This window comes from Lampris incognitus, chromosome 10, assembly GCF_029633865.1.
Source record: "Lampris incognitus isolate fLamInc1 chromosome 10, fLamInc1.hap2, whole genome shotgun sequence".
Classification (NCBI taxonomy): domain Eukaryota; kingdom Metazoa; phylum Chordata; class Actinopteri; order Lampriformes; family Lampridae; genus Lampris; species Lampris incognitus.
The window spans coordinates 27,202,192-27,209,203 of record NC_079220.1 but is presented as its reverse complement, the minus strand read 5'-3'; positions in this window follow the sequence as shown (position 1 = coordinate 27,209,203).

Genomic DNA, 7,012 nt, shown 5'->3' with positions numbered 1-7,012 from the left:
TCTGTGCTCCGAGAGCAATGTCAGTCCATTAAGCCGTCTTTCCGTCATTGTACTGCGCAGTTTGTCCTTGATCCTTCCCAGACAGGAAAAACTTCTCTCGACATGGGCACTGGTGACAGGAAGCGTGGTCAAAACGCGGAGAAGCTTGAAGATGCTTGGAAACAACTCACTGTTACAGGCATTTAATGCCTCAATCGCATTTCGTGGAACATAAGTCGCATCTTTCCATTTATCCCGCCAGGTGTCAGTTTCTGACTTTACAACTTCCAGATGCGGTGACACTTCATCAGGATACAGGTTGGAGAGCGCTTGAGCTGAGCTGTCGTTCAGCATGCTGACCTTAGATGGCAGTAAGGAGCACAGGTTGGAGATCACATTTCTGTGTTTGCTGAAGCGTTCCTTCATCTGTGACGAATAAAAGTCAAGCATGACTATGAAAAGCTTTTGCCGGTAGTGATTTTCACAGGCCTTCAATGGATCCTCATTGCAGTCCAGGCCTCTTCGTGGTCGAAATTCAACCCCATACTTGGCTGCTTGGGAAGAGGTCTTTTGGAAAATCTGCCTGAACTCCATCTCAGAGTTAGCCCTCATCTCATCTACCTGCTTAATAACAGCATCAGCAGCTGAAACGCTACTCACCAAGTCACAATTTTCCTTCTGAAGGAAGGTGGACAGGTGGTAGGTTTTTGCAAGCATCTTCTCACTCACATTCATGGACAGCATGAATTCTGCATTGTCAATTGAATTAAAGAGCTGAGTGGCTTTGACAGATGTGTCTCCTGTGAAGGTTTCACTGATTTTCTGCAGGTTGGATCGCACAGGGTCTAAAAGCTCGTTGAATGTAAATATTGCGTCGTGGCGTTCGACCCATCTCGTTTCACACAACTTCGTCAGTCGCGTTTTCTTGCAGTGGGGTAAAAGACGCTCCGTCTCGTGTCGCAGACTGGCAGACCGCAAAGCCGAATCATGGAAAAAAGTGCAGATTTCCGAGACAATTCCAAAGCAATTTCGCACCATTTTGTACAGTGCAGCACTTGTTTAGGACCAAATTCAAACTGTGGCTGGCACAGTGCACATAAACTGCTTGCTTGTGCTTCTCTTTGATTTTAGCTTGGGCACCATTTAAACGGACACTCATGGCAGATGCGCCGTCGTATCCCTGGCCACGTAAAAACTGTAAATCAACGCCTGCATTTGTTAACTGACTTTCGATTGAATTGGCGATTGCTTCCCCGGTTAACTTCTCGATATCAACAAAGGACAAAAAATCCTCTTTGATGCTATATTGGCTGTCATTCTGGTTCACGTATCTGACACAGACAGAAAGCTGCTCCCGCCCTGAAACATCTTTCATTTCATCTGCCAACACAGCGAAACACTGCGCGGAGTTTACTTTCTGCACCAGTTTGTTTGTTATCACATCTCCAATTATGCTGATTATTTCATTTTGTACATCAGGACTGCAGTAGCTAGCGTTTGCTGCACATTTACTCAAGTGTTGTAACAGTACTGTGTCGCCAGATGTAGCCCTAAACCTGAGTAAAGCCCTGAAATTTCCGTCATTGTGAGTTGGCTCATTCAATGTCACTGGTCCTGAATCAATATCACCTCTCAGGGCGAGTTCTTGGCGACCACAAAAAATTCAACGTTGCAATGATGCTTTTGAGTTTTTCTCTGTTTTCTTGGACTCGCTTTTTTCTCTCAGAATCTAGCCTCAGTGAAATTGCATCCATTTTATTGTTGAGAACCATTTGGAAATTGTCCGCTTTCAAACATGCATCCTTGTGATATGCCTTTTGTGCATGGTCTTTGAACGTCTCTAAAGCATGTTTCCAGTCTGAGAAGTGGACATTAATTAGCTTGCCAGCTTTTCTGTGCCCTCCCTTGCCCACATGCTCGACTGCAAACGCAACACAGTGCTTACAAAAACAACCGTCGGACCTTGTTGAGTATACTAGCCAGCTATACTGGTCAATCCCATGACGTTGGAAACGTAGTTTACTTCCTAGTTTTGTAGGGAATGTTTGTCCGATATTGGCCGTCCAGTCCAGTGAGTATATTTCTCTTCTCTGTTCGTCTGATATTTTCCCACCAATATAATCCACAAAGTCGTGTGAAAACGTTTCTGCTAACACGTTTCTGCGGGTCTGCTAACACTTGCTCCGGAAAATCTGTAACGTTAGTGACCAGATCATCTGTAATGTTCTTGTTTTTCTTTTTTGAGTCGGGACACGTTGAAACAAAAAAATCACTGATTTTACGAATATTAACTTTACTGATCTTGCCTGATTTACAGGTAGCTTTCGGCGGCTCCATTGCTTTTGAGAAGCAAACTATAAATCAACCATTTAGCTAGCATAACCAGTGGCAGGTTGCTTAGCTGACTCGTCAGACCCCTGAGCCAATCAAAAGCGTGTGATTTTATTTGTTTTACGAAACAGACCAATAAGATACATCATGTTTGGAAACAAATTAACTGACAGGTTTAACGCCTGTCAGTCACGATAGATGCAGTGTATGAGTAGGCTAGAGGGGCGGTGACAAATAATCAAAACGATAACTAAATAATTATTGGTGCCATTTCAGACGGGCCGTGGGGTTTCGGGGGGGGGGGTCAGACACGAAAACCACCTACCTGGCTACGTGCCTGTCCCTGCTAGCTGGGGATGCCACCTTTGCAATAAGTCAGTTTGTGAAATGTCTTCCCTGCTAGATATTCCACGGTCAACTGTAAGTAGTATTATTGAAAAGTGGAAGCGTTTAGGAACAACAGCAACTCAGCCACGAAGTGGCAGACCACGTAACGTCACACAGCGGGGTCAACGACTGCATAGTGCGTAAAAGTCGCCAACGCTCTGCTGACTCAATAACTGCATTAACATCAGCACAAAAACTGTGCGCCGGGAGCTTCATGGAATGGGTTTCCATGGCAGAGCAGCTGCATTACATCACCAAGCACAATACCAAGCGTCGGATGGAGTGGTGTAAAGCACGCTGCCACTTGACTCTGGAGCAGTGGAAACGTGTTCTGTGGAGTGACGAATCACGCTTCTCTGTCTGGCAGTCTGATGGATGAGTCAGGGTTTGGCAGATGCCAGGAGAACGTTACCTGTCTGACTGCAATGTGCCAACTGTAAAGTTTGGTGGAGGAGGGATAATGGTATGGGGTTGTTTTTCAGGAGTTGGGCTAGGCCCCTTAGTTCCAGTGAAGGGAAATCTTAATGCTTCAGCATACCAAGACATTTTGGACAATTCTATGCTTCACACTTTGTGGGAACAGTTTGGGGAGGTCCCTTTTCTGTTCCAGCATGACTGTGCCCCAGTGCACAAAGCAAGGTCCTTTATGACATGGCTGGGTGATTTTGAAGTGGAAGAACTTGACTGGCCCATACAGAGCCCTGACCTCAACCCAAGTGAAAACCTTTAGGATGAACTAGAACGGAGATTGCAAGCCAGGTCTCCTCGTCCAACATCAGTGCCTGGCCTCACAAATGCTTTTCTGGATGAATGGGCAAAAAGCCCCACAGACACACTTCAAAATCTTGTGGAAAGCCTTCCCAGAAGAGTGGAAGCTGTTATAGCTGCAAAGGGGGGACCAACTCCATATTAATGCCTATGAATTTAAAAAGGGATGTCATAAAAACTCCTGTAGGTGTAATGGCCAGGTGTTCCAGTACTTTTGTGTATTTATATACACACACACACACACACACACACAATATATATATATATATATATATATATATATATATATAGTATATATATAAATGTTGAATAAGTGGAACAGTCGAGAGGATTTTTTTTTGTCAAATTAATACTCACACATTGACTCGGTCAGCAATTATTTTCTGCCACACCAGCTCACATTCTTTTGCAGCTGCTCCTGTATTGCTTTTTTTCTTAAATATATATACTTCTTCTGCATAAACATTCATTAATATGGCTCACTCCAGTGGGGTGAAATAGGATGACCTTTTTCTTTTTCCCCTCGCCAGTGTTCATGGTGAATCGTAGTATGGGAGCTCCATTGATGATGGCTTTGGGTACTCGTCACGCACGCGCTTAACCCAGAGTGAACATACTCAAGAGCCGATTGAACTAACCCAGACCAGCTGCTCTGAAACTGAAAACTTCGAGCTTGACAGCTCAGAGTTAGTCAACCCGGAGTTCAGGTTTAAACTCAAGTTTGTTAAACCTGCTTTCTGAAACGGGCCCCCATCATGCATTTGACTATGTCTTGACAAGACATGCAGGCCACATTTCTGAACCCTCTTGGGAAGTCTCTCACAACAAATACCCCAGTGGCATTCTGGCTGCAGGAAGAGGGGCATTTTAAATGTCTCTTTGGGGGCTGTTTATAACGTCAGAACATTTATCCATGTCGCCTCTGGCTTGTTTCTCAGTACATCTGTAGGGTTGCACTCGGATCAGCTGTACAAAATGGTGCTGGCCTAATTATAACAAAAAAAACAACTTTAGAATATGTAGCGCTCAGACCAACAGCCATAATCAGCGTCTTTAGAGAATCATAAATGGGATGTACAAATTATAAAATTATTTGTATTGCTCAGATTGGATCACTGCAATTGGAGATCTCTGCATATAAAAAAAACAGGCGAATAACAAACGAATAACATACTTGTCTATATATCTTCAATAGACAGCAAAGATTGAAAATGGACAACCCTGCATGTGAATAGTGTGGTCTGTCCAACCAGGTGGATGAAAAATAAACTCAGAATAAACTGGTTTCTGTAAGAGCCAGAGATTAAGTCATTTGGTGTGAGACAGCACAGGAGCAAAAAGTCTATTACTGGATGTCTGGTTGTAGATTAAGCACATTATTACTGGACAACCCGAGGAAAGCTGTTGGGTTGAGAGTGCTCCGTCTATCAAAAATCCAATTTAATTGTTACAGCCTTGCTTTTTAATAGGCTTTAGCTGGTTTCAAAATGATTTGGAAATTTACAACAGACACTCTTGCTCAGAACATTAACAGATTTTATGGGTTATGGTCCGCATAATTACAAATTCATTTTTTATGACATCCTACAAATCACTTAGTCATCTATCAAATAACCCCAAGATTGAGGCTGTACAAGCAGGTTTGTAATAGAGATCTCTTTATTATAGTGCATTTATCAGATGTTACAAGATGGGTTTAAAAAAAAAGCTAAAAACAAAAAAAAAGGAAATTAAGAAAAGGAAACATATGCACACACCTTGTGTCATTTGTACAGAAACAATTTTGAAATTAAAGCTTCACATCTGAACAAGGGTAACTAAATGACATTGTCAAGTTAAAATATATTTTCATACAATAGTTCATGTACAGTTTTAATTACTTGCCATATACCATGGATGAAAACTTTTCATCATTTTACTCAGTGGATTTTTAGCGCTACTTCTAACATCAGGACAGAAAAAAAGATAAGCCTAAAGATTAATTATTTGCTTAAATTTGCCCATTCTGGAATATTTCAAAAGCAAAACAACGCTGCTGTCCAGTTGTATAATAGGGAGAAGGATCAGTCCTTCGCCACAGAGGTCAGTTATGGGGACGACCTTAGGGCCGTCTTCAGTCAGCAGGGGATGTGTACAGTTCAAGGTTGGTGTCTGAATATTTGTAATAACTTGGGATTCACGACTATGACGAAAAACCATTCTCTTGTCAGTTACTGGATCAACTAGTGGTTGGTAGGGTACCGCACTCCTGCTGACGCATTTTGACTTTCTGCTGGTGAAACTCTTGATGCTGCAATGCAGCAATGATGCTGGGGGAGGACTTGTAAAGGAGTTAGTTACATGAACAGTGCTGCCCTTTTTGTAGAACTGAAGATGGATTAACCAATGACGTCTTAATACAGTACTTTTGTTGCAAAACATGTTTTGCAACTAGCCTCAGAAGGGGATGATGTGTATCAGTGCTCCTCAATCTTTCCTGAGGTACCAGAAGTGATGGACTTACTTCTGTTCTGCCAGGTAGTTCATCACACCTGTTGCTACAGGTCTAAAATCTCCCTTAATGGAGGCTGGAATCACTGAAACAACGGCCGAATGTAATTATGTACCAGGCAGAATAGAAAACCAGTAGGACCAGTAGTACTAGAGGACCAGAATGAGAACCAATGGCTTATCTACTGTCAGGTACAGCTGCCCTGAACACATACAGAGCAAACAAATGACAAAGCAAAGAATATGATGTTGCATTAAATAGCTGATTTTTAGGCTTAAGGCCAAAGAAAGCTGAACATCTCCAAAGAAAGTACAGCTATACAAACAGCACTTTAGCAAATCGGGTAAGACCACGTGCTCCTTGCTGTGCACTATTAAAAAAAAAAAAAAGTCAAGAAAAAGGCAACCCCATGCTCAGAAGGAGAGTCCAAAGCTCGTGACAAGCCCCTTGCGAGTCATTCCAAACGATCGCTAAAGCATTTTGATTGAATGACTGCACGCCTGGCTCATCAGCTCATGCCACACCCAGTAAATTGAGTTAACTGTACATAAAAAGGAAGTCAAAAAAATAATAATAATAATAATAATACACAAGAAAATAAAACTAAGTAGAAGCCAGAGTGGGAGCAACTCTCAAAAGGCCTTGCTGTTCCACTGGACTGGAATGCAGCTCATCACCAGACCCACCCAACACACCCAGAGGACACACATCCCCCAACAGAGCAGTATATCCATGCACAACCCCCCCCCCCCGCCCCCGCAACCAAATACACACAAACACTATACAGAAATGTGTGTATATACTGTATGTACAGCACATAGACACACACACACAAAACCATTCTTTACTGTTCCCACAGCCAATCAGGCAAGAGCTCTCAAACCATAGCATGCAAATTCACAAGGCCCCATGAAAATAAATATCAAGTTGTTAAGTCAAAGCCGTAAGAGTGATGGGTCTTGGAGGCTGGCTTGAGAAGGTTAATATTCAAAGAAGTAGCAATTACCCTACAGGACTGATGTTGTAGACCGTTACGATTTCAAATAGCCATCTTAA